This window comes from Gorilla gorilla, chromosome 2 (genome assembly GCF_029281585.2).
Source record: "Gorilla gorilla gorilla isolate KB3781 chromosome 2, NHGRI_mGorGor1-v2.1_pri, whole genome shotgun sequence".
Taxonomy (NCBI): Eukaryota; Metazoa; Chordata; class Mammalia; order Primates; family Hominidae; genus Gorilla; species Gorilla gorilla.
The window spans coordinates 185,511,215-185,537,512 of NC_086017.1; the positions used below are offsets into that span (position 1 = coordinate 185,511,215).

Consider the following 26,298-nt stretch of genomic DNA (forward strand, 5'->3'; position numbering starts at 1 on the left):
TAGTTGGTGATGGCTTAAGATTTCTAATTTATAAATGCAAACTTATTTCGAAATTTTCATGTACATTATTATATACCTTATGTACACACATGCTTATGGTAGGATAAAGCAAATGAATAATATACTTATGTCATTATAAAATAAGGATTTTCAAAGAAACAGAAAAGAGATACAGATATGAAATCAAATAAATTATGAAATACACCAAAACTTAAGATTTTCAATGTATTTTTTTCTAAAAAAAATTTATTTCCTAACATCATTTGCCAAACGTGAAACAAATACTGTAATAAAAGATGACAGCAATAGATCAAAATATATATCTTGATATAGATATACAGATATAGATATATGTTAACATCATAATAATATTCATAAAGAAACTTCTTAACTTCATAATGATATTCAAAAGGAAATTCATATATTGGCTTTGATGATTAATAAGACAAGAACTCATTATTATAATAATAAAAGAAGAAAAGATAACATTTATTCTGTCTTTCCTATTAAGACTGTATTTCAGAATACTCAAAAAATGTATGAAATTTCCTCTTTAGAAAAGAATAACAACTAGTAAATTCAGGAGTAATATTAGAATTGAAACATCACCACTTTGCACCTTGAATTAAATAATAAATGCTAAAACTATTAGATGAAAGATTGATGGGAAAAATTTTTAATGGATAGATGACAACACTTGATCCATCTTAACCTAAATAAAAATAAGAGAATACATTATGTTCTTCCTGATGCAATAGGAAGTTCAGATTATATCACCTCTCTATGGTCTGTTATTGCCAAAAAAAGAAAAAAAGCAAAGATGAACCTAATCAAATCTGGATCTACTGCCAAATTATTGCAAAAACATGGGTGTGGAGAAACTTGTTAATTAATACTACATTCATATAATCAGTCCAGTGAAAAATATAAAAGATTCTGCAGTACAAATGATTTGGTAGATATAATGAGAAATGGCATAAAAGGGGGTGGGGAGAGTTAGCATGCAATACAAACATGCTCACACCACGTGCCCACTCCCATAGGTCTAAATACATGCTTCTTTTCTAGTCCTACTTGATCCCAATCTTCCAATCTTATTCCTTTCTGACTTCTCACCAGAGAGCTAAACCATTAACTATTGCCTAAGAGTTCACGTATACCCTTAGTTTGGACGACTTTTCTTATTATACAAATGAATGACCAAATGAACTGACAGATACTCTGCCTAAGGGATTTTCCTCACAACTGTCTGTCAGGGACATTCCCAAGTAAGTGGTATAGTAAAATAGCAGTTCATTTTCCACCGGTAACCATGTATCAAGCCAGTCTATCCATGGATCAAACTCAAATTGTCTTTCTCTATCAGCTGGTAATGGAGAATTCCTCCCATGAGGCTGAGGAAGTGTTGTTAATGCAACATTTTCAGGTGACATGGAGGTCCAAGCCATCTTTCTTAAAGCTTACTTAAGCTCTCTGGACTTAATTGAGCCCAAAACTTTAAATATAACACTTCCATTTTACAACAGATCACTGCTGAGGTTGCCTAATGTTATGACTTGTTAACTAATGGTCTAACTCAGTTCAAGATAGATAATTTTATTATGTGGTCATTTGATGTTCTAGGTTCAGAAGATTGGTTTCTATGTGAGTCCAGTAGCATACCAAAAGCTGTTTTTCTTTTTCTTTTATTTGTTTCTTTATTTTAGAGACAGGATCTTGCTGTATTGACCAGGCTGGTCTCCACCTCCTGGCCCCAAGTGATCCTCCTGCCTCAGCCTTTCGAGTTGCCAGGGTTACAGGAGTTAGCCACCACACCTTGCAAAAAAGCTCTTTTTCAAATGGTGTATAGTTCTCTCATGCAAATGGTTTATCAGTCTGAGTCCTATCAAAAGAAAAGCAATACAGTAATTTAAACATGAAAAGTTTAATATAAAAAATTAGCAACAATAAGGGATTAGAATATAAAGAGACTAGATAGTAAGAAGTAAGAAAATTTAACAGAATATAGGAGGAGCAAATAAAGGAACACTCATTATTCCTAGGGCTGAGATTAAACACCCAGAGGAGTCTCACCCTCCACCCAGAGATGAGATCTAGACCTCATGTCAGGAACTGAGAAGGGTCTGATATTTGTCCTCCTTGACAACTAACCAGTTAGTCTGCAACAGATTTGTAGATGCTGGCAGAAAACATGAGATGCTAGAGTCAAAGACAAATAACTTCATTACTCAAGGCATAGAATAGGAAGGTGTCTTAATGAAGGCAATTTACCACAAACTCCCACTATGAGAGGTTCTGGGGGTAGCTGCTGACCGTTGGGTGATGATGGCCAATGTGCACTGAAGGAGTCCAGCACTGGAGAAATTACAAGTGTTGCAAGAGCTTGGTGCTAGAGAAGCTTTGTATGCTGCAGCAGTACAGGGGAAGTTTTGTGCGCTGCAGGAGCGTTCAGAAACCAACCATGCATTGGGAAACAGGAAGCAAAACCATTTTGTCCTTGCAATGTCTCTCCAATGCCCTCAGCTAAGAAATCAGTGCCAACTTTCAAAAGGAAAATATATGTATGTATGTGTGTGTACACACACACACACACACATATTTTTTGTAGGGGGCTGGGCAATGGGGACGGAGTTTTGCTCTGTCACCCAGGCTGAAGCACAGTGGTGCAATCTTGGCTCACAGCAACCTCTGCTGCCCGGGTTCAAGTGATTCTCCCGCTTCACCCTGCCAAGTAGCTGGGATTACAGGCATCCACTGCCATGTCCAGCTACTTTTTTATATTTTTAGTAGAGACGGGATTTTGCCATGTTGGCCAGGCTGCTCTCGAACTCTGGACTTCAGATGATCCGCCAGCCTCAGCCTCCCAAAGTGCTGGGATTACGGGCATGAGCTACCACTCCTGGTCCCCAAAGGAAAATATTTAAATATTTAAAGGACTTAGCTCCATTAATACAGAGCAGGCAAATACAAAAATTTGAAGCTAAAAATAAATCAACTGGTAGCCAGTACAGGTGGCATGCCCTTGCTCTGGAATGTAAGAGTGTACACTTTGACTCTGCTTTTCACTTTTGCTAGAGGCTCGAGAGAGCATCTTTCTCTAGTACCTTCGGATATGATGGGTTATATGGTCCAAGTAGATCTACGTATACCACAGTCAGAACATGTCAGAGCCCACAGTCAGAGCCCTTACTTACTCTGAGTTTGCACTCAAAACTAGCAGACTCCCAAACCATCCAACAGAAGGTTTTGGGCAGCATTTCAGGTGCAAAATATGCTACTTCTAAAATCCAAATGAACTTACTAAGATTTGTACTTATTCCGTATTGGTGAGTAGTGCGATAAATTGTTGTTTACTTTGGAAGAGATGCCCTGGATGACAAGATCACTAAAAACTTCAGTGAAGTATCATGTCCTTGAAACTTTATAGAGTTTATCTCCCACCTCTTGAAACATATATTTTAACAAGGTACCCAGAGTATTTTCCATCTCTTGCTCATCAGTTTCCATTAATAAGATGTCATAAATCTAGTGTACAAATACATTATTTTGTAATATGTCCACATGATCAAGGTTCTTTTAGACCATAATGACAAAGAACAGCAGAGTTAACATAGCACTGAGGAAAGACCAACAACATATACTGTTGTTTATTCAATGAATGCATACTGCATTTGATCACCACCACCTTCTTATGTAGAATAAATTGTACATAGGGCCTCACCATACTGCGTCTTTTTTCTTTTCATTTCTTAATAAAAAATTTTTCTTTTGCTTTCTAAAGCCATTCCTTAGCTGCATAACTTTGGGCAAGTTAATTAGCTTCTCTGCAGATCAGTTGCACCATCTGTAAAATGCAGACGACAATATAAATATCTCAAAAGGGTTATTTTTAGAAATAAGTGAGTTAACACATGTAAAGTAGTTGGAATAGTTCCTGATGTGCAACAAGCATACAATGTTATTATTGCTGCTTTTAAAAAAATCTGTCCCACACATATATTTGTCCTATAAGTAGAGCTGTAGACTAGTCTGGTGATCCGAAAGAAGTTCTTAGGCCACTCTCTGCATGTCCTAGGTATGCAGTCCATCAAGTTCTAGCATTCATAGCTGTCTAGAAAATCTGCCTCTTAACCTAGAGAGAAGTTGCTTTGGACATCTGGTGATTATGTACCATCTTTTGAACCTGGGTCTATTGAGTACTCAAGGATGATATGAGAAGGTAGAAAGAAGCACTATGTGACTTCACTCAAACTTTCCATTTCTTTATATTTGTATATTTATAAGGTCTATAACAATTCTAAGGGGCATCAAAAGATTAGTTTGAGAGTTTTTCTTGCCTTCCCCAAGCCAAAAACTTTCTAGAAAGTTTTGTATTGTGACTGTAATGTAATTCTCACCAGTGCATTTTTTACCAATGCGTTTGTACTTAAATTTGTTGGGGTTTTGGCTTAGCAAGACTATGCTGCAACTGTCTTCAATGCAGGCGCAGGGCAAAATTGACATATAGGCCCAGTTATACATAAGTGTTTACATAAATTTCTCAATCCAGATTGCCATATTACTACCAGAAAAATAGATGACTTATATTCTCAACAACAATGTGTAAGATTCTAGTTTAAAATACCTTCACCAGCACTGAGAACTATTAATTTTTATTTTTGTTCATTTGATAAGCAGATAACTCTGCCCTCCTTTTTATGAGAAAAAGAAACATCATTTGTGCATAAATTCCTTACATTCTATTTCGTTTTCTTAGCTACAAGAATATCTATAATTATGCCTATCTTCATCTCTTTCCCTTAATTAAGTCTTAGAGGATGCTGGCATCCCACCTTCTCTTAGAGGTTAGCCTACTACTTGTAATCTGATTCCTATACACATGCATTTTCTTCTGGGACTTGCTACATTAACTGTATTCTTGTTGGTACCTTCAGCCCTTCCTTCTCTATTTACTACTTCCTCTCTACCTGAAACATGAGTGAGTCTCGATCACTTTAAAATTATTTTTTCTTGATCCTGCATCATCTCTTTTCTTTATTTTGCCACCCCTTTTCTTTCTCTCCTTATCCTTATTTCTATTCCTATCTTGAAAGAGAGGTTGATGTTTTTTCATTTCTCATATCCATTTAAAGTTATTCAAAGAAGATTTTCGTATATAACTTTTCAATATAATTATTTTGGAAATGATTTCCAATAATCCGTCTAGTTCATAATTCTAATGGCTACTTCTAGTTCATATAGTATTTTACCTCTTTAAGTTATTTGGCTTCATTGGCACTTTTCTTCTTTTTCCAAAATCCTTTCCTCTATTGGCTTTTGTGCTAGATTTTTTTTTTTTTCAGTAAACATTCATCCTCACTTCTTTCTATTCTCTTCTAATTATTGTTGGAGCTAGAAACACCAGGAATTAAAATTTTCAAATTCCTTTCCCACCAGAATTTTGCAGTAATTTACATTCTAACAATGAGAACTTGCTCGAGATTTGAAAGAGAGGAAGCAAAAATCAATTATTTTTCTGGAATCGATGGGCACCAGTAATGGCTTCTGCAAACATGTAGTCAGCTGCGATTATTAACAGCAATTGTCCAAATTTCTAATAAGTTGTAACAAATCTTTCTGATTAAAATAATTAGAGGTGTTTATGCTTATGTTTTTCTGATGAAAGCCTTACTAGTCAGCTTCCATGAAAAATACTCTGGTTTTTATTCTGATCCTTCTCCTACATCTCAGTCTGCTCTTTCTCAGTGTCCTTTGCAGCATCTAGTTCCTCTCTGCACTCCTTAAATGTTGGTGATTGTTGATGCTCCTGTTTTCTCATCCTACTACATCCCCTCCCTAGTCAATATCACTCATTCTCATACATTATTCTTAAGTTCCAGATTCATATACAATAATAATGATCATATTAGTCAGACTGGATTTGAGGTAAAGGATAATTCCACAGTTTTAGTGGCTTACACAAACAAATGTTTACGAGTTACTTGCATTTCATATCAACTGAGGGTCACTGTGAGTAGGATGTGGGGCTGAGCCCCTATTTGGGACACGCTGTTATTACATGGTTCTCAAAACTCCTGCTTGGATGTGGCACATATCACCTGCATGATCAAGCATAGCATGAATAGTATAGGTATGTATATTGTTCACATGGGGAAGCACTGCAGCTCACCTAGCAGTTGGCATGGATATATACCCCTCCTTCAGGGATAAGGAAGTGCATATCTGTGGATGACAATTTAATCTAACACAATACTGATACCACTAATATCAGTAATTTAAAACTGTTACAATATAAGTATTCCTACTTCTAAAAATCTTTAGGATGCTTTTTATTATTTCATAAAATACCTACAATAGAGATAACCAGAAAATGTAAGAAACATAATGACCTAACTGCCATTTTCTTTCCCTCCAATTCTTACACTTCAAGTCTGAAGCAACTGATATTAACAGGCAAGTGAGTGCTGGTAAAGCCTCTGGCTCTGTTGAGATTTGTAGCTGATTGCTAGTTGTCTGTTACTATCCATTCTCTTCTTTCCATATAATAGAGTAGAAAGTAGTCACATATCTTCCCAGCTAAAGTTTATAATCTCCAGATATCTTACAGTTAAGGGTAACCACATCACAAAGCTTTGCTCAAAGGGATGTAAAAAAACAAAAAGTACTGTGTACCACTCTGAGACTTGAACAGCTAAAAATGATTGGGAATAGGCCATTCTTTCCATTGATGGGTAGATGAGAATCATTGGAGGATCTTTCCAGAGTTGCACAGGAAGGTCACAGCTATAAGTTGAGTATGGCAGAGATGACTACAAGGACAAGTTTGCCTACTTATCTCTAAATTATTACATGGATAAGGATAAACTCATTCTTGTTGAAGTTTCTTGGTCCCTTTGTTATAGTAGCATACCTTGCAGCCTAAATAATACAAGGCCCTGGTGGAGAAACACCAGTCTGATTTATTTCCTTTCCCCTTTTCCCATTTCATTTCACCTTGTTGGTAGACATTTCTGGAACAGAGCCCAGGAGTGAGGACCAGAAATCTCTGGATCCTGTTAAGAGACTGGCATTCAGATCCTCGTGGACCCATGAGGGAAAGGTTGACATTGGCCACACAAAAGTATGTCAGGTCTCTAAATTAGTTCCCAAGAAGACTCTCAGTTCCCTTTATCCTGCTTTATTTTGTTACATAACTTATCACTATATGAAATACTAGATAATTAGTTAAATTAAAATGTCTGAACTTTTGTGTCCAAGATAAAGCCAGAAAATAGGCTCTCTGAATGGGGGATTTGCTGGGGTAATGACACCCAGTTACAATATTGGGTCCTAAGAGAGATCATACAACAGCTTGAGGTAATTCTAGACTTCCACAACAGACACAGAGATGTTTGGGGCTGAGGAGGGAGGAAGGACACTGCTGACCAGGAATGATTTAAACTAAAGACCTCCATTTCCAGATTGAAGTTACCCTTATTAAGGAAATTATCTTGGGAAATGATGCTCTCTGTCCACACGTTTGAAAAGAATCTTGCCTCTGAGCAAGTGCAATCCAGGCATAGAGTTAGCTAGCCATCAGCTCTACCAACGACGGCAACTGTAAACAAAGAAACAGCCCAATGGAAATTTTAAAAAGCACCTTTTGATAAATAATCCAGGTTCAAGAACCTCCCACTCGGAGCCTTCTAGCAGAACTGGGGCTGGAAAACAACATCCTAGGTATAGCAGGTGCTCTTGGTGCCTCAATTACATCCCCTCTGCAAGCACTTACCTTTTGGTTTCATTTTGATGACTTTTTACTGCAAGTTCTTGCAACTTTTGCCTTTCTCACAGGAGTGTTCTTAACCTATTCACAGGGTAGGTTAGGAGGACCAGGGAGTAACCCCCCTATAGTCACAGTAGAACTGAGCACCAGTTGCCCAATGAAGGAATCTTCTCATCAACACACTTGTCTTGGCATCCTCTGCTTTGTCCTCTTATTTCTTCATTCCCTTCTTGCTGCTTCCTGTGATCACTTCATTCTAGGAAAACTAACTCTGAAACTCTAGGACTTGAGGTCTTCTCTACTACTTACAATTTTTAAACTTTTGCAAGAATTTCCCAAAGTAAGTGGATTAGTCCATTTTCACACTTCTATAAAAATACTACCTAAGACTGGGTAATTTATAAAGGAAAGAAGTTTAATTGACTCACAGTTATGCATGGCTGGAGAGGCCTCAGGAAATTTACAATTATGGTAGAAGGCAAAGGAGAAGCAAGGACCTTCTTCACAAGGTGGCAGGAAAGAGAGAAAAGCCCAAGGAAAACTGCCATTTATCAAACCATCAGATTTTGGGAGAACTCCTTCACTATCATGAGAACAGCATGGGAGGAATCACCTTCCACGATCCAATCCCCTCCTACCATGTCCCTCCCTCGACACATGGGAATTATGAGGATTACAATTCAAGATGAGATTTGGATAAGGACACAGCCAAACCATATCAGTAAGAGAAGCTTGTATTAATGCAGGCTTGGCTTTACATTTTCCAAAGTCTTTAGAAATGTTAACAAATAAAAACAGGAGTAAACTTTGTAAAAATGCATCTGACTATAAATATGACCCATTTAATCTTAGAAGAACAATTGATAACAGAGCTATTCTTTTTATTTAGTTGCTGGAAATTCCAATGTTCATATTATCAGGAAGTCCAAGATCTCCTTCTGAAGGCTCATCTCTTTATGTACTGTCCAAAACCTTAGGCAGAGAAAGAAACGGAAACTGTGACCAGTCCCCTAAGAGGGCTTACATTAGGCTTGCCATTGTTCCCACTGCTGCCAGTTAAACTTGCTGTATAAACTTTGTATTGCCTAAACTGAAGCATCCCTGCCCTCTCTGGTTGCCCTCAGTTATCCAGTTTCCAGCACAGGCTTCAGAAGGGCACCGTACTCAAGATTCCAGGATGATACTCCCAGACTTTGCCATTGTGACCAATGTGCACAAACAAATGGGTCCGTGTAGAGATAATACCATCTGCTCTAAGGAGATTTTTCTGCATTTACATCGGCCAGTGGAAAATTAGAAGCATCTTTTAATGATACATAAGTGAATTAATGCTTTCAATATTTTTGAAAAACTCAGGGAAGGATAGATGTCAAAATATATGTCATCGTATCCACATGTTGAAATTACGGTTGATTTTTAGTTTTCTTTTTGTTTCTGTATACTCTAAATATCTTTAATGCAAATGAATTACTTTTGTAATTATATTTTTAATGCTATAATTTTTGGGAAAAAAATTTTTTTAAATGTGACTTAGGGAGTTAGACACATCAGAGAATGGAGGAGGGCACAAGGCAAACCACCACCTTGTAAACTTTAGAGTCAGGTACATCCAGAGACGTAAAGCCACCAAGATCTGTTTCTCTGAAGCAGAAACCACTGAACTCCAAAGCAGGAGTAAAAACATTTAGATAACATTTTTAGTGAATTGCTGGAGGCTTAGTGCATGCTGGTATAACAATGTAGGGCTTTCAAGAGTCATAGTCGTAAGACAGCCCCTTACATACTTGGATTTTTCCTCAGGAAAAGCACCAGATTTTTACAGGTGGTCTCTGAGAAAGACCCGTCATGGAATTGCCAGGGAGAAAGAAAGAGTATTCATTGTGAAGCCCTCCCAGAATTTTCTCCATGACAAAGGGCAACTCTTACCCAATCCAGCCCTATCCATCCCGCCTGTCTCACCTGGAGGGCAACGGTTGAGGGGAAACACCATAATCAATAAGGGAGGGAGGCTTACAGAAAACAGTCTGGGAATGCCATACCCAGAGCAGATTGGAGTATTGGAGTGGGAGGTGACAGAAGACAGGCAGGGAAGAAACTCTAGAACAAGTCATGTGGTACTGGATTAGAAATCAGTGCTCTGTACCCTGCAAGGGCCTAAAAGCTATGATACCCAGTATGGGTAAGCACAGCCAACATTGCTTTGTAATACCGAACAATAACTTGACCTCACTCTTTCCTATTTGGGGATTAATGAAAATACTTTTTATCTTAGGCTTGTATAAAGACGTTATGCATGATTTTTTTCTTTCTCTAATTGCTCCATTTATTTTTGTGATTCCTTCATCATATTTTTTAATATTATAAAATTAATTTAAAAGACATCAAGATAAGCAGTGAAAGGTGGTACATGAGGGCTCTAATTTCAGAACTTTTGGTTGCAAAAGACAGGAATCCACTTAAGAAAAACAGGATGTATATGATTCACTTATCTGAGAGGTCTAAACGTGTAGACACAGGTGGCAGCTAATACCGTGTCATCAGAACATTTTCTGTCTTGGTTCTGCTTTCCTCAAGAGACTCTACATGAAGTGAGGAACCTGGCTGTCAGCAGCTCTAGGCCTAGAGCCTGTACAGCGTTATGAATAATTGCAACTCTCTTTCCCCTAAATATGGTATTGGGGCTGGGTGTGGTGGCTCAAGCCTGTAATCCCAGCATTTTGGGAGGCCGAGGCAGGTGGATCACTTGAGGTCAGGAGTTCGAGACCAGCCTGGCCAACATGTTGAAACCCCGTCTCTACTAAAAATACAAAAATTAGCCGGGCATAATGGCAGGAGCCTGTAATCCCAGCTACTCAGGAGACTGACGCAGGAGAATGGCTAGAACCTGGGAGGTGGAGGTGGCAGTGAGCCGAGATTGCGCCACTGCACTCCAGCCTGGGTGACAGAGTGAGACTGTCTAAAAAAAAAAGATACATATATATATAGTATTGGGGCTTTGAGATCACAAATTTGCCTCTGTGGTGATAGAGAGTAGGGTCCTTTTCTAGATAGTCCTATCACATTCATATGGGGTAGAGAAAACCGTTTCCCCAAGGCGAGGACATATTGCAGAGAAAAAGAGATGTAACAGATGTATATTACACAGACTGGGATGTCAGGATGGACGAGCTGAAAGTTACATGAATAGACACAATTTTATACTTAATGTAGAAAATCATGAAAGTGGTGAACTGAAGAAACCTCAAACATATACACTATATAAAGAAAGTTGAAAAAAATTATGTAATATTTGCGATAGATTATTTTGCCTTTGTTTATACAAGGCTTAATATATAATTTCTATGGTTTGAATGTTTGTCCCCTCTGAAACTCATGTTGAAACTTAATTCCCAATGTAAAAGTACTTTTACATCCTAAAGTAGTGCCTTTAAGAAGTGATTGGAAGCTGGGCACGGTGGCTCACGCCTGTAATACCAGTACTTTGGGAGGCCGAGGTGGGTGGATCACTCGAGGTCAGGAGATGGAGACCAGCCTGGCCAACATGGTGAAACCCTGTCTCTAATAAAAATATAAAAAATTAGACGGTTGTGGCGTAATCCCAGCTACTCGGGCGGCTGGGGCAGGAGAATCACTCAAACCCAGAAAGCGGAGGTTGCAGTGAGCTGAGATCATGCCATTGCACTCCAGCCTGGGCAACAAGAGCAAAACTCCATCTCAAAAATAAATTAAATAAATAAATAAAATAAATTTTTTAAAAAAGTGATTGGGTCATGAGGACTCTGGTCCCATAAGCGGATTAATGGTTTACTAGATTAATGTATTATTCCAGAAGTGGGTCTGTATAAAACCCAATTTGGCTCTCTCTCACGTGTCCCTCCTGCTGTGTGATGCCTCCTACCATGGTATGATACAGCATGAGGCCCTCACCAGAAGCTGACCACATGTGGCCCCTCAGTTTTGGACTTCCCAGATTCCAGAGCTGTAACAAATAAATTTATTTTCTTTATGAATTACCTAGTCTCTGGTATTCTGTTACATCCATACAAAGCAGACTAAGACAGTCATTAAAACCATTCTGTATTCTAGTAGTCATCTTTCTTTTTAATCATTAGACAATCATTGTATTTCGATATCAAAGTGGATTCTAAATCATATTTAGGAATGCTTTGCTGTAGTTATTTAAGATACCCTTTAGTATGAAAAATCCTCACAGATATTCATGCTAAGTCATCCATTCAATAAACAGAGCTTGGGCCGCACATACCATTTAATATTTTTTCCCGGTTCATTTGGTATATTGACAGGGCAGGGAGAGAGAAATTCTCAAGTCTCGTTTCCACCTTATAGTCTGGCCTTGTATCAGTAATTTTTGTAAAAAATAGATTTTCAAGATGTGATCATATTTTAAAAGCTTTGTAACATGACGAAAAAGAAAATTGGCAATCACACAGTTCATCCTTTTAGTAAATAAACCATTTAGGAAGATCAGAAACACAAGGGAGAAAGAAGAAAATTATACCCCACATAAGAAAAAAATGAGGAATGGAGGCAAAAAAACACTTCACTTTTAATTTTTTGAGTAATTAAGATTTTGATTTCATGAATAGTTCTCTAATTTTTAAAAAATCAAACATGTCTTTTGGACAGAGAGGGAGATATTCTTTGAACTACTTGAAATTTAAAAATACATATATCCATCAATCATACCAACAGTAATTGTAGTAATACAAATTTTAAATTATCCTCATTATTTCAGACATGGAAGTTCATTTCTGAATGAACATACAAAATGTGGTCAGGCACGATGGTGGCTATTGTCTGTAATCCCAGCACTTTGGGAGGCTGAGGTGGGAGGATTGCTTGAGCCCAGGATCAAGACCGGCCTGGGCAACACAGCGAGACCTTATCTCTATTTTAAAAAGGAAATAAATTTAAAAAACAACATTCAATGCATAGATCTAACATGAAAATATGTGTATTTTAAATATTACATTAAAGAAATGAAGATTTTGTATGTAAAAACTGTTAAGTCTTTAACACTTTCATAGATCTTCAGAATTCTTTAATTTTGTATTGAAGGAAAATTTCAAATTTCCTGCTTGAAATAGTCAGACTAGGCTAAAAGATGTTATAAACAGCACCAAAATCTCAGTGGCTTAATGTAATAAACATTTATTTCTCATACACAAAGTCCAAAACAGATGTTCTGGGTTCAGTGGCTCTTCTAGTGTCTCACCTCTAAGGAAGAACTCAAGGACCCACGCTCTTCTCATCTAGTTTCTCCTCCATAGAGAGGTCAGAGATTTGAACTCACAAAAATGCACAGTTGTTCTGGATATGAATTTGCTTTACTTGTCAGCAATGCTTTGGCTACCACTACCATTCATAGACTTCCAACATGCCAAAATTTATTACCTTGAAGTCCCACTCAACACTGTATTATGACAAAAAGAGTGTTTCCCCCATGTCACACGTCTTTTCCCCTATGTCACTGACTTAGATTATCTGCTATAGCATACAATATATGTTTTGAACACATACGGTGCTATTTCTCCCAAAGCCAAAATTCATGGCTCTGAGAGTCAAGAGGCAGAAATAAAAGTGGCTTCCCTTACTGTTAAATCTAATTATCCATTTACAAAAGTTTGGTTTCCATCCCTGAAACTTTGGACCCTGCTAACTTAGTAACCTCAGTTCCCAAAGGAACTAAGAATAATTTCACCATGAGACACAACCCCTGTTCCATCAAATTGGATGTCGAGACTACCACATAGCTATGTTGGGTTTTTCATAAACTTTTAATGAATTAACTGTCAAAGAAGGGGATACTTTATTGGCTGAAGTGATTGACTCTGATTTTCAGAGAAAAACTAGGCTCCTACTACATAATGGGCACAGAGAGGATAACAAGTGGACTCTGAGTTACCTTTTAGCATGGATGTATTCAACAGTAAAAATTAAGGGAAAACAACAGAAGTCCAATAAAGACAAAATGACTGAGTCATTAGATCTTCAGAAATAAATATTTGATGTTACTCTACCAGGTTAATAACTATGACCAGCAGAGATACTGGCCGAGGTCAATGGAACATGTCGTGGATAGTGGGAGAAGTTACAATTATCACATTTCTTGGCTGGGCACAGTGGCTCATGCCTGTAATCCCAGCACTTTGGGAGGCCGAGGCGGGCGGATCACCTGACATCAGCAGTTCGAGACCAGCCTGGCCAACATGGTGAAACCTCATCTTTATTGAAAATACAAAAATTAGCTCGGCGTGGTGACACGTGCCTGTAATCTCAACTACCTGGGGGGCTGAGGCAGGAGAATCACTGAAACCAGGGAGGCGGAGGCTATAACGAGCTGAGATGGCACCACTGCACTCCAGCCTGAGCAACAGACTGAGATTCCATCTCAAAAAGAAAAAAAATTCTTCTGATTAGTTACAGAAACAAGGACTAGCAACTTTGCACATAGTATTTTCCCTCTTCTCTACGTAATTACTTTAGATAAGGATTAGTGGTGATGATCAGCATTTTTACTTTGTTGCTCAGTTATAGAGTATCTGAGGTAGTTATGACTGAACCAGTAGAGGGACTAAGCTAACTGATAGATCAAGAAGGTGATGTTAACATTCTTATCTGTATTTCCCCTTTTGGGGTAGAGGGTAAAAGTATTTTTGTCTGAATAAATGCAAAATCATGAGATTGTTGCTAAAGAGTTTAAAAATTAGAAAGGAGGGTCTGGTGTGGTGGCTCATGCCTGTAATCCCAGCACTTTGTGAGGCTGAGACAGGTGGATCACCTGAGGTCAGGAGTTCAAAATCAGCCTGGACAATATGGTGAAACCCCATCTCTACTAAAATACAAAAATTAGCTTGGTGTGGTGGTGCGCACCTGTGATCTCAGCTACTAGGGTGGCTGAGGCAGGAGAATTGCTTGAACCTGGGAGGCGGAGGTTGCAGTGAGCCGAGATTGCGCCACTGCACTCCAGCCTGGGCAACAAAAAGAGACCTTGTCTCAAAAAAAAAAAAAAAAAAAAAAAAAAAAAAAAAAATGAAAGGAGATGTGCACAGATGCTGAGATAACAGAGGTAAGGAGTGTACTGGTTTTTTGCCCATTGACTTTGCTTCAAATCTATGCTTCCATAGTGTTTTCTGTAGTGCTAGTGTATACCTGGAGCACAGGTGTACATTTCTGAGACATCTATTAATTTCTGCTAATAGGTGTTTGTCACTAAAGGGATTTTGGAAGGTGGAAAAGAAAAGAAGGACTTCCTTTTTTCCTGTCAGCATGGTTTGAGCAGAAGCAGTTAGATTCCATCTTAATTGTCTTACTATTCTCAGAACTGGTCATACAGTCTCTCAGAGGGATCAGCTGCAGCCAATTGTGTTCTGTGTTAAGAGGTCAGAGCACCATCTCCCGGGGTCTCTCCTCTGCACTCCTGAAGTACAGAAAGTAGCTAGGAGACACCCTGTAATAGAGTCTGACTTCATTTTTTTACGTTTGACTTTTAACTTATTTTAGCCTCACCTCCCCCTTCCCATTTGGCCCCACATCTGAACATGCCGATAAGAAAGCCTGTGTGTGCCTCCTCCTTTGGCATTGGTGGAAAATTCAAATCTTGCAAGTAGCCAGCCTATGGATAGGAACTTTTCCCCATTCCCACTCCCTAGCCATCATTATGGTTTAACCCACTCCTTCTGCCTGACTTAAATCAGCATGAACCTGCTTGTGCCTGTGTAAGGATCACAGTGCTTTGGTAAAGAATAGGCCGAGGTAAACATCCAGAGTGTCTCAGTGAGTTTAGAGTGCAGATGTGTAACTCCACTTATTATCACAGCCATGTAGCCATAACATGGGAAGGCCATCACTTAGCTCTAAGCCACTATTGTCTGTAAAAGGTATAATTGCCCTGCTGACACTGTATGGGGTACACTTGTGCCCAGAAAGAGCGCCAGAGCTGTCTGTCTTGCAGACAAACAAGGGGAAGTCAGGATACAGCTCAGCTCACTTGTGCCCAGAAAGAGAAAGAGTTAAGCTGCTGACCCTGAAGGCAAGGGAAAGCCGGCTGTGCAGCTGTGCATGGGAGCAGCTGGCTCAAGCAGCCAAGACAGAGAGGACAGTGTAAGAGAGCTGCTGATGAGAGAGCTGCTGAATAAAGCCATGTCTCATTTACCTGCTGTCTCTGGGTGTTCTTCTAGCTCCATGCCCCACATCTACGTACACCCCTTGGATCTCAGCTGGAGCTTGACCCTAACCCTGAGCATAACAGCCTGTTCTTATTGCCTTAGGAGTTGCTGTGTGAGTGATAAACTTTTTCTCAAGTTTATCTGGTGTGTGGAATGTCCGCAGCCTCTACCTCATATCTATAATAGGAAGGGGATCCATACCACCTTTAAGGGTGACAAAAATATATAGCCCTTTCTCAGAGGACTGACCAAATAATTTATGATTAATTATTTTCTGAGTTCCTAGGTTTTCGTAACCCACCTGTTCCCTTTTGCTTCCCTGATGTATTTGTTATTATTGGTGCATAACAAATTACCCAAAATTTAGTGTCTTAAAGCAAATGTTTATTATTTCAGTTTCTGAGGGTCGGGAATGTAGACATAGCTTAGATAGATGCCCCTGGTTCAAAATTTCTTATGGCGTTGTGTTAGAATTGTTGGCAGAGGCTGTGGACTCATCTGAAGGCTTGACTGGTAGAGGAGAAATCAGCTTCAAAGCTCTCTCACATGGTTGTTGGCAGGCTTTAGCCCCTTGTCACATAAGCTCTCTCCCTGCTAGACTGCTTCGTAATATGTCAGCTGTCTTTCCCCAGGGTGAGTCATCCAACAAAGAGTGAAAGAGAACATGCCAAGACAGAATCCATAGTATTTTTATATCCTAATATTTAAACTGGTCTCTCATTATGTCTGCTTAGTTCTGTTCATTAGAAGCTTCATTAGGTCCAGCCTATCCTTGAGGGGAGGGTCATGTATGAAGGGAGGACATGAGTATCAGGAAGTGGGGGTTTTGCATACCATTGAATAAGCTCTCTATTACACCCAGCCCTAGGGTAGTAGCTGTTTCCTGCTATTATCTCAGAACTAAAAAGTAACTTTGTGCTTCTTCATCTTCACTGATTACACACCTGTGTAATCAATGTTCTGATATTAAATCTCCTTTCTTTGAATAAAAAGCATGATTTATTTTTCCTGACTTGACTGTAAAAAACACAATACATAGGATCCTATGCTGGAGTTTTTCCACATCTAATTCACAAATAAAGAGAGCATGGCATACTTTTGTCCACATCTCATTGGCCAGAACTCAATCACATGACTAATATAACTGCAAAGGTGGCTGAGAAATGTATGGAATACACAGATATTAGTGAAAATAATAGTGTCTGCATGCTGATTATTTTTCAAGAAGTCATACACACACTGTCAATACTTCCTAAGTACTACTTTCTAAGCTAAATAACTTTCTTTACAAAAACATTTTTTTCAAAAAACTCAAAACACTGCAAGCACGGTGATTCTAATTTATGGATTTTTTTCCCCATTCTTCATGAGGAAATTTATTTCCCAAAAATGTGCTGAAAGTAGTGGAAGCTTCATGTAGTCAATAATTTGAGTCTGTGATTCAAAGGTAATTTAATAATTTTTTCAGTTATTATAGAATTAAAATATTAATAGTTGTTATCATACAGTTTTCAGCAAAAATAGTAACTTTTAGAAACTGTACAATATATTAGCATAAAATGCACTATAATTTATGCACAAATTTCTGTTTTTCTGAACTTTAAAATCATTAGAGAGAAATGAAAATGAATCTTGTCTATGTGTGAGGGCTTATCTGCTATTTTCAAATACTATGTATCTTTATAGTCAAAACAGATGTAGATAGAATCCATGGTTTAATTACTAAGAAAGAATTCTTAACAGTGAACTTCAGTACTTTCAGAGTATGACAGGGAGACTACTCAACTTCAAAATAAGTTTTCCAATTTTATCTGCTTATGTTTTATGAATACTTGGGGTACACTATTTATAAAGATGTAATTTCATAATATCAAAAACAAAAAAAAGGTAGGCCTAGATCTAAAGTAGCTCTAAAGGACCACAACTTCAATATCTTATTGAAGTTAAGCTGGTGTAAATTCAAATAAGATTATTATAACTTTAGAATGTTAACTATACTCCCCCAGTGTAACCACAAAGAAAGTAGATATAGAATATACACATAAAAATATGAGAAAGGAATGTAAATGTTTCACTAGAAACAATCAACTCAACAAAATGAAGACAGTATTACAGGAAATGAAATATGAAAAGCTATAAAGCATATAGAAAACAAATAGCAAAATGACAGAAACAAGTTCCTCCTTATCAGTAATTAAACATAAATGAATTAAACTTTCCAATCAAAAGATGGAGATTAGCAGAATGAATAAAAAACAGGACCCAACTACAGTCATGCTCTGCTTAACAACCAGGATATGTCCTGAATAATGTATCATTAGGCAATTTTATCATTGTGAGCATTACAGAGTGTACTTACACAAACCTAGATGGTCTAGTGTACACACACCTAGGTGATAAGGTATAGCCTATGGCTTCTAGGCTGCAAACCTGTACAGCATATTACCGTACTGAATACCATAGGCAATTATATCACAATGATAGGTATTTTTTAAATCTAAACATATCCAAACATAACAAAGTTATAGTAAAAATAAAGTATTGTAATTGTATGGGACCACCATCATATCTTTAGTCCACTGTTGACCAAAATATTATTACATGGCATACGACTGTATATGCATCTACAAAAGAGTCATTTTAGATTCAAAGATGGAAATAGATTGAAAGTGAAAAGATGGAAAAATATGTTTCCTGCAAATATTAATAGTAACCAAAAGAGAGCAGGGGTGGTTATACTAAAATCAGACAAAATAGACTTTACATCAAAAAGTTTTACAAGATAAAGGATAATCCATATTAGTAAAAAGTTTAATACAACAAGATATAACAATGATTAATATTTACACACTTATATAAGACGATCAAATGTTGGAGGCAAAACCAGACAGAATTGAAAGGAGAAATAGGCAATTCCACAACAGTTGGAAATTTCAATATCCTATTCTCAATAATGGACAGTACAATTCAATGGAATAAGACAACAGAAGACTTAAACAACACAATATACCAACTAGATCCACTAGATATGTACCTTACAGTCTATCCAATAACAGAATACACATTCTTCCCTAGAGTACATGAGACATTTTCATAGACCATATGTTAGATCACAAATTAGGTCTCAACAGAATTAAAAAGACAAACAGCATAAAGAGTATATTCTCCAACTCCAATTAGTTGTAGTTAGAAAACAGTAACAGCAGGAGAAATTCACAAATTTGAGGAAATTAAACAGTCTTACACAACCACTGGATCAAAGAAGAAATCACAGGAAAATGAGGTAAACTTAGAAATAAATGAAAATGGAAACACAGCACCAAAACTCATGGCACTAGTGAAAGCAGTGCTAAGGATCAAATTCACAGTCATAAACGCTTAGATCAAGAGCCAAGAAAGTTCTCAAATCAACAACTTTATAGCTTAACAAACTTGAAAAACAAGAATAAGCTAAATGCAAAACTACTAGAAGGAAGGAAATAATAAAGATTAGAGCATAGATCAACAAAATAGAAATAAAAAATAGAGAAAATTAATGGAACCAAAAGTTGGTTCTTTGAAAAGATCAACAAAATTGACAAACTTTAGCAAGATGAACAAAGAAAAAACGAAGATTCAAATTACTAAAATCAAAAATGAAAGTGAGGACATTATTATTGATTCTACAGAAATAAAAAAAGATTATGAGAGTACTATACACAATTGTATGCCAACGAATTGGATAACCTAAATGATATAAATAAATTCCTAGAAACGCAAAACCCATGGAAACTAAATCACAAAGAAATACAAAAATCTGAGTAGACCTATAGCTACTAACAAAATTGAATCAGTATAAGATATACAGAGAAAAAAAAGGATATTTTGCCTTTTCTTATACATTCAATACTACAGAGAATACTTCACCTCTAATCACTAAGATACGTGGGAATTTCTCCCCACACATGAAGCAAACAATCAATTCAGCAACTGACACCAGCTGGCTGTCCTATAATTCAACTCAATTTGCAACTATCTAACTGGTAATAGTGTCAGATCCCACAGGCTGAGGGCTCAGTTCCACATGGGTGTTCCACACTTCAGATGCCAGTCAGTTGCAACCACAAGTTATGATCTATGCTTCTGATCAACTAGCTATTAATCAGCGTTCCCACAACTCTCAGGTTTAAGTAATTTGCTAGAATGGCTTGCAGAACTCAGGGAAACACTTATTTATGTGTACCTATTTATTATTTTAAAATATTACAGAGGATACAGATGTATGGCCAGATGGAAAAGATACAGAGGGTAAGGTGTGTGGGAAAAAGCACAGAACTTCCATGCCCTCCCCTAGGTTCACCATCCTCCAGGAAACTCTATGTGTTCAGCTATCCAGAAGCTCTCCAAACCCTGTCCTTTGGGGTTTTTATGGAGGCTTTATTAGGTAGACATGGTTGATTACATAATGGTCATTGGTTATCAAATTAACCTTCAGCCCCTCTCCTCTCCCAAAGTGGGGTGTGTGTGACTAAAAGTCCCAATCCTCTACTTTTTTTGGTCCAATCACATTTCTACGTGTCTGTAGATCACAGATCGTATCTTTTTTGTCTAATCGCAATTCTACATGGCTACCCATTCTTCATCAAACTTAAGCCTAAAAATAGTTTTCCCTAGGTCTTTGGTCTTTATTTCTGAAGACTCCTGTGTCATGTAAAACTTCAATTAAACAAATTTGTTAGGCTTTTGTCTTGTTACTTTTCTTTTGTTACAGGAATCTTGGCCATAACCTTTATGATGAATGAGGAAAAGTATCACATCTGTCCATCCCTACACACCCATTAGGATGGCTACAATCAGAAAAACACAAAATAAAAAGTGTTGGTGAGGATATATAGTTTAAACTCTTTGCACTGTTGGTGGGAATGTAAAATGGTGCAGCCACTGTGGAAAACACTACGGTAGTTCCACAAAAATAAAAACAGAATTGCCATATGATCTAGCAATTCCAATTCCTGGTTATCGATCCAAAATAAGTGAAAATAGAGTCTCAAAAAGATATTTGTACACCCATGCTCACAGCTGCATTATTTATAATAGCTAAAACACAGAAGCAATCCAAGTGTCCATCAAAGTGTTAAAGTATGCTACTGGCTGACAGATAAAATGAATTCCCTGTGGCTGAGGCACTCTATGTTAAAATAGAGCAAGGTGACCATAGCTGGGTGAAGGAATAGCCATGTACTCTGTGTTCTCAGAAAGAGACTGTAAAAATGTCACAGAGCCTTTCTTTTTGCAGTCAAGCCAAACCAGTTCCTGTTATTGCAACCGAGATAGACTGCAGCTGGAAATTCTCAAACTGACCACAAACAGATCACCTGAGGCCAGCCAATAAAGAGACACTTGTGAGGTCTTGCTTAAACTTTATCCAGTCCAAACCCCACACCTGATTTCCACCCCACCCTCATCCTGCAGTTTTTGCCTTTATAATCTCCTACTCTCTGATCTCTCCTTGAGGGACACTTTCATTCTACACCAGAGACTACATCTTCCCAATCTACAGATTGCTTTTAGAAAATAAATTTCTCCTTTTGCTTCCACAGATCTCATTGGTCTTTTGTTAATAGAAGGATGAATGGATAATCAATATGGGTGGTACATGGTGAGCTAATTGTTTACTGGGTACGGAGTTTCAGTTTTATCAGATGAAAAGAGTTCTAAAGATAGATGCTGGTGATGTATGCACAATAATTACGAATATTTAATATCACTGAACTATATACTTAAAAATTGTTGATGATAAATTTTGTCATATTTTACCACAAAAAAATGGAAAAAAGGACTTGCAAAAATAATTTTTAACTACCTAAGAATGTCTAGTTGTTTCCAAAAACTAAAAACATAGGGTGACCACTCTTAAACCTACCTCAAATATCTAAAAAGGTTAGAGTGCTATGGATTTGAATAGTTTCAAGTAGACCACTTCTAAAATATGTACTTCAGTTTTCATAAACACATATATATGGTTGACAGGAAAAAACAAGACTCTGCATCTTTTGTTTGTTTTTTGTTTTTGGTGAGTCCTATCTTCCCTATTACTATTTTTATTTTTTAGTTTTTAAATTTTAAACATTTTAAAAATTTCAGTAGTTTTATGGATACAAGTGGTTTTTGATTACATGGATGAATTGCATAGTGCTGAAGTTGAGGATTTTAGTGCACCTGTCACTCAAGGAGTGTACATTGTACCCAACAGATAATTTTTCATGGCTTACCCTCCTTCTTCTCTCCCCTCTCTGAGTCTCCAGTATCCATTATATCACTCGGTATGCCTTTGCTTATCCATAGCTTAGGTCCAACTTATAAGTGAGAACATAGGATATCTGGTTTTCAATTCCCGAGTTACTTCACTTAGAATAATGGCCTCCAGTTCCATTCAAGCTGCTGCAAAAGACAATGTTTGACTCTTTTTTACAGCTGAGTAGTATCCCATGGAGTGTGTGTGTGTGTCTGTGTGTGTATACATACATATATACACACATGTATATATATGTGTGTTTGTGTATATATTATATATATATATATATAAAACGTATCACATTTCTCTATCCATTCATTGGTTGGCAGTTAGGTTGAAGAGTCTGCATCTTTTAAGACCGTCCCCTCTTAATAAGCTGGGTTATTAAGTAATCTTGCAACACACTGTTGTCAGCTAAAGCTCAAATTTGGCTTGGCAACCACACTTCAGTTTTGACACAGTCTTTAGGGGAATTCCTGAAATTAGTTTCCAAAACTATAAATTTGCTGAGGCTATTTGGCTGTTTAACTATTGCTTCTTTTTATGCAGTGATTTAGCAACAGGTAATGTAACAATGCGGCAGGAAATCCTCACTACCCTGAGGTTTTATATTAGAGAGAAAAATATCTTTTGAAATCCAAACAATCTTTTCCAATATAATCGTCTATGAAATGTTAAATGAAAATCAAATTAGCACACTAAGGCTAAATTCAATTGTATATATAAATTCACTTGTAATATCATCAAATTCACATAATTTATTTATAGCTTATATTCTATCTATAAAACACCTGGAAAAGCCAATCACTATTTAATAAAATATTAACTTAAATTATTTAAATTATTAACATAATGAGTGATGGATTTAAGTGATTTAAAAGCAAACACTTACTACTCACAATCCACCTCTGGATAAATCCACATGATCAAAACCTGAGTCAAGGTTCAGTTTAAAGAATGCCAAGTCCATCAAAAAATTGCACCCAAGGGATTCAGGTGATGGAGGACACACAAAACAAGTGATACGCGTTTTTGTCTCCACTTAAGATGAAAGGAATTTTCTTCTTTGACCGCAGTGTTTCACACAAGGTAAGCTTTTTATCTGATCTGAGGAGATCTTCTTAGTTCCCAGCTTTAGTTTATATTGCCTATTTGTTTAAGGCAAGTCATAGACATTCATTTTACAGCCCACAGTTCAAAGGTTCCCCTTAGAAAGGCTTCCTAATCTCTTTCTCTGTTTTCTGGGCCTTGGTTTGTTTTCTTGCTCCTTTTAGGTTAAGGGCTTCGCAGCATTTAAGATTTTATCTTTTTTTGGCTTCACATTAATAAAGGTTTAATGATAACCTGTTTGCCTCAGCCTGAAGGCTTAGCAAAATGGAAACAAAGGAAAAGGGATTCTTATCTTAGTAATAGTTTTTTGCTTGAGCAAAAATTATCCCTTCAGAAATTTTGCTTCTACAAAAGTATTTCGTCAGAAGGTGCCGAAAGAAGCACTTTCACGTCTTTTACCCTGAAGAAGGCCTCCTAAGAAAAAGCAAATCATTACAAGAATCTAATAGAGGTTTTTAATTTTTATTTTTTCCTCTTTTTTGAAGGTCTGGCTGGTGGAGGGAGGCCCCCATTTTTCTTTATAGAATAGGAAAAACTTTCCTCCAGTCTTTGGTTCTTACGGTAATTAAGGAATAGAACTGTTTCTGATTTCTAGTCCATTCCCTTTCACTCGAGTCGTATTATTTTCTTGTTAGTCTGAAAAAACTTCTGATTTCACATCTGCCAACTACTCTTATTCTCATTAAAACTTCAGCTAAAAAACCTTTCTTTCACAAAGCTTTACTCTCTTAGAGAGGCCTAGCTGAAATTCCTTCCATTCTTTCGTATTAATTAAAAGCACCTTTCCTGTAGGCGGTTCCACTGTAAAAAATCATATTATAAAAGTGGATAAAAAGCAATACGGTGAAAGTAGAAACAAAGGGGAGGGAAAATGAAAGTGGGAGAAACGGTTGCTTGTTTTGGAATCTGTAACTGTAAGCTCCTGGTGGGTGGATACTCGTACATTAAGTAACTAGTTTGGCTTTTAAGTTCACTTCTCAAATCTTTATTCACACTCTTTTCTTCTAAAATTGACAGAAGTACAGAAGGGAACATCACACAGTAAAACTAACCAGAATGCGTCCATCTGGCATGCCTTTCAGGAATCCAGCCCACTAATATTTGCTGTGTGTTTCATGACTCAACCTTTCAAGATGCCGCACAAGAAAGAAATTTCCTCATTTTGCAGAACTGCCAAATCTCATTCACTGGAGCAAAGGCTCCTCATTTGGGGCTCATTTTTAGACAGTTGTTTATCTGTTTATACATTGTAAAAATCTCCCTCAGCGGATGGAGTTTGTCATGCATTTCTAAATAGTGAGTAAACATATTCCTCCACTCCCTCCCGGCAGGACACACTTCAGCATTTTGGCCACTGAGCCTAGTTGAATTTCTCTCTCCTTCCTTCCTCCCCTCTTCCCACGCAGCCTAGTTTTAGTCTTGCTTCCTTGGTTTTATTTCTTCCTCTCTTCCTCCCTTTTTCTTCCTTCCCTACCTTCAGCCATATCTTTCAGCCTCGTTTGTTCCTTGGAGGCTTTTATTCTCCCCTCTTCCTCTCTTCTTTCCTCCTTCCCCCTTCTTCCTTCCCTCGCTTCAGCTACTTCTCTTAGCCCCATTTGTTCCTTCCAGGCTCCACTTTCTTCTCTTCCATTGGTAATTTGTCTAATTTACTCCACTTGAAAAAAGAAAAATCTTGATTTATATTCGTATCTTCTTCCCTTCAAAACTGTTATCTAAGTTCCTCTTTATTATCTCCTCCCTCCTATTTTAAAATAACAATTAACATTTAGCGAGTGCTAAGTGCAGGCAGGATGCCAAGCTCTCTCGCAGTCTCTCTTGAGGGAGGTACCTTTATTATCCTGTTTCATGGATGAAAAACAAAAGCACAGAATTGAAGTAACTTGCGTAAGTCACGAAGCTATAACCAGGAATTTGGCTCTGCAAGCAATGGGCTTTAAAAATTCTTTTAAAAGTTTCATTAGATTCAAAGACTATGTATAAAATATATGCAAATTATAAACGAAACATATCTTTTGATGGGCACCATGGGGGCAAGTTTCCAGTTTTGCCCATTAAAAAAAAAATCCTTCCCAATTTTTGAGGCTTGTGCCATTGAACACTGCTGCCCGCGGCTCCTCTTCCCACTTGGCTCGACAAACGCGTCTTTTATTATGACTCAGCCCACCCCGTTCCTTGCCAAGCGGCTGACGCTCGCGGCGGAGGCGCCGGGGCCGCCGCTCGGGGGCGAGGGTTCGCGCCGCGGCTCGCGCCCGCTTCTCCCGCTTTACGGCTGCTGAAAACCCGGCCCGGCCCGGCAGCCGTACCGCAGACGAGCCCGCGCCCGCGCCCGCGCCGCTCAGGTAATCGGAGTCCTTCTCTTTTCAAAGTTTTGCCAAAACAAGCTCGGCGCTCTGAGGCGGCGCGGCCTCGGCCGAGCGGTCCGTGTCTCCTTGCTCCTCCCTCCTACCCAAGCTGGCGCGACTGAGCTGTGGGCCGCACCCCTGCGCGGGGCCCAGGGCGCCGACCCGGCGTGAAGTACGGGGGCCGAGGGGCGCCCGGCCGGCGGCGGGTTCTGAGCGACTCCGCGGGGTGGCGCGCGGGGCACCTGGCTACGGCAGTCCGCGAGGCGCGCTGGCCAAAGGAGCTCCCAACCCGCTCCAAGGCCCCCGCCCACCTCCCGAAGCCGCTTGTCTTAGGAGAGGAGCGTAGCAGCTCCGAGTCCCCGCTTCTGACACGTTCACACACGTATGCAGTGCACGCCGGCCAGGCAGCCCGACACGGCGCGCTAGCGGGGCGCAGGTAAAGAGCGGCGCCGCGGGCCCGCGCGTTCGAAATGGCGCGCAGCACAGTTCCGCCCCCGCGCGTGGAATGCCGCTCCAGTGGACGCGCAGGATGGCTCTCTTAAGGAAGTTTATGAGAAGCCATGGGAAGAACAGCCTGGGTTCAGAGCCTGCGCTGCTGGTTCTACCCTAACATCTGGC

At 38.4% G+C, this 26,298-nt stretch overlaps 1 protein-coding gene and 1 long non-coding RNA gene across 17 annotated transcripts in view; one reads left to right on the top strand and one right to left on the bottom strand.

Moving 5' to 3' along the window:
• Positions 1–235: 235 nt before the first annotated feature.
• On the bottom strand, positions 236–25,529 carry LOC129532254 (uncharacterized). Its single transcript, XR_008677911.2, has 4 exons — positions 23,121–25,529; positions 22,206–22,374; positions 3,722–3,844; positions 236–1,882 (listed from the first exon to the last, which is right to left on the bottom strand). It is a non-coding gene; the product is annotated as an uncharacterized lncRNA (long non-coding RNA).
• Positions 25,513–26,298, top strand: part of NAALADL2 (N-acetylated alpha-linked acidic dipeptidase like 2) — a 1,364,432-nt gene continuing 1,363,646 nt past the window's right edge. For 6 of the 16 annotated variants that reach the window (XM_063704378.1, XM_063704377.1, XM_063704385.1 and 3 more), the window contains exon 1: positions 25,536–25,677. The gene's annotated coding sequence lies outside the window, so the exon portion shown is untranslated. Of the gene's footprint in view, positions 25,678–26,298 lie in introns of all 16 variants that reach the window. The other 10 variants (XM_063704380.1, XM_063704381.1, XM_063704391.1 and 7 more) reach the window with 8 other exon arrangements.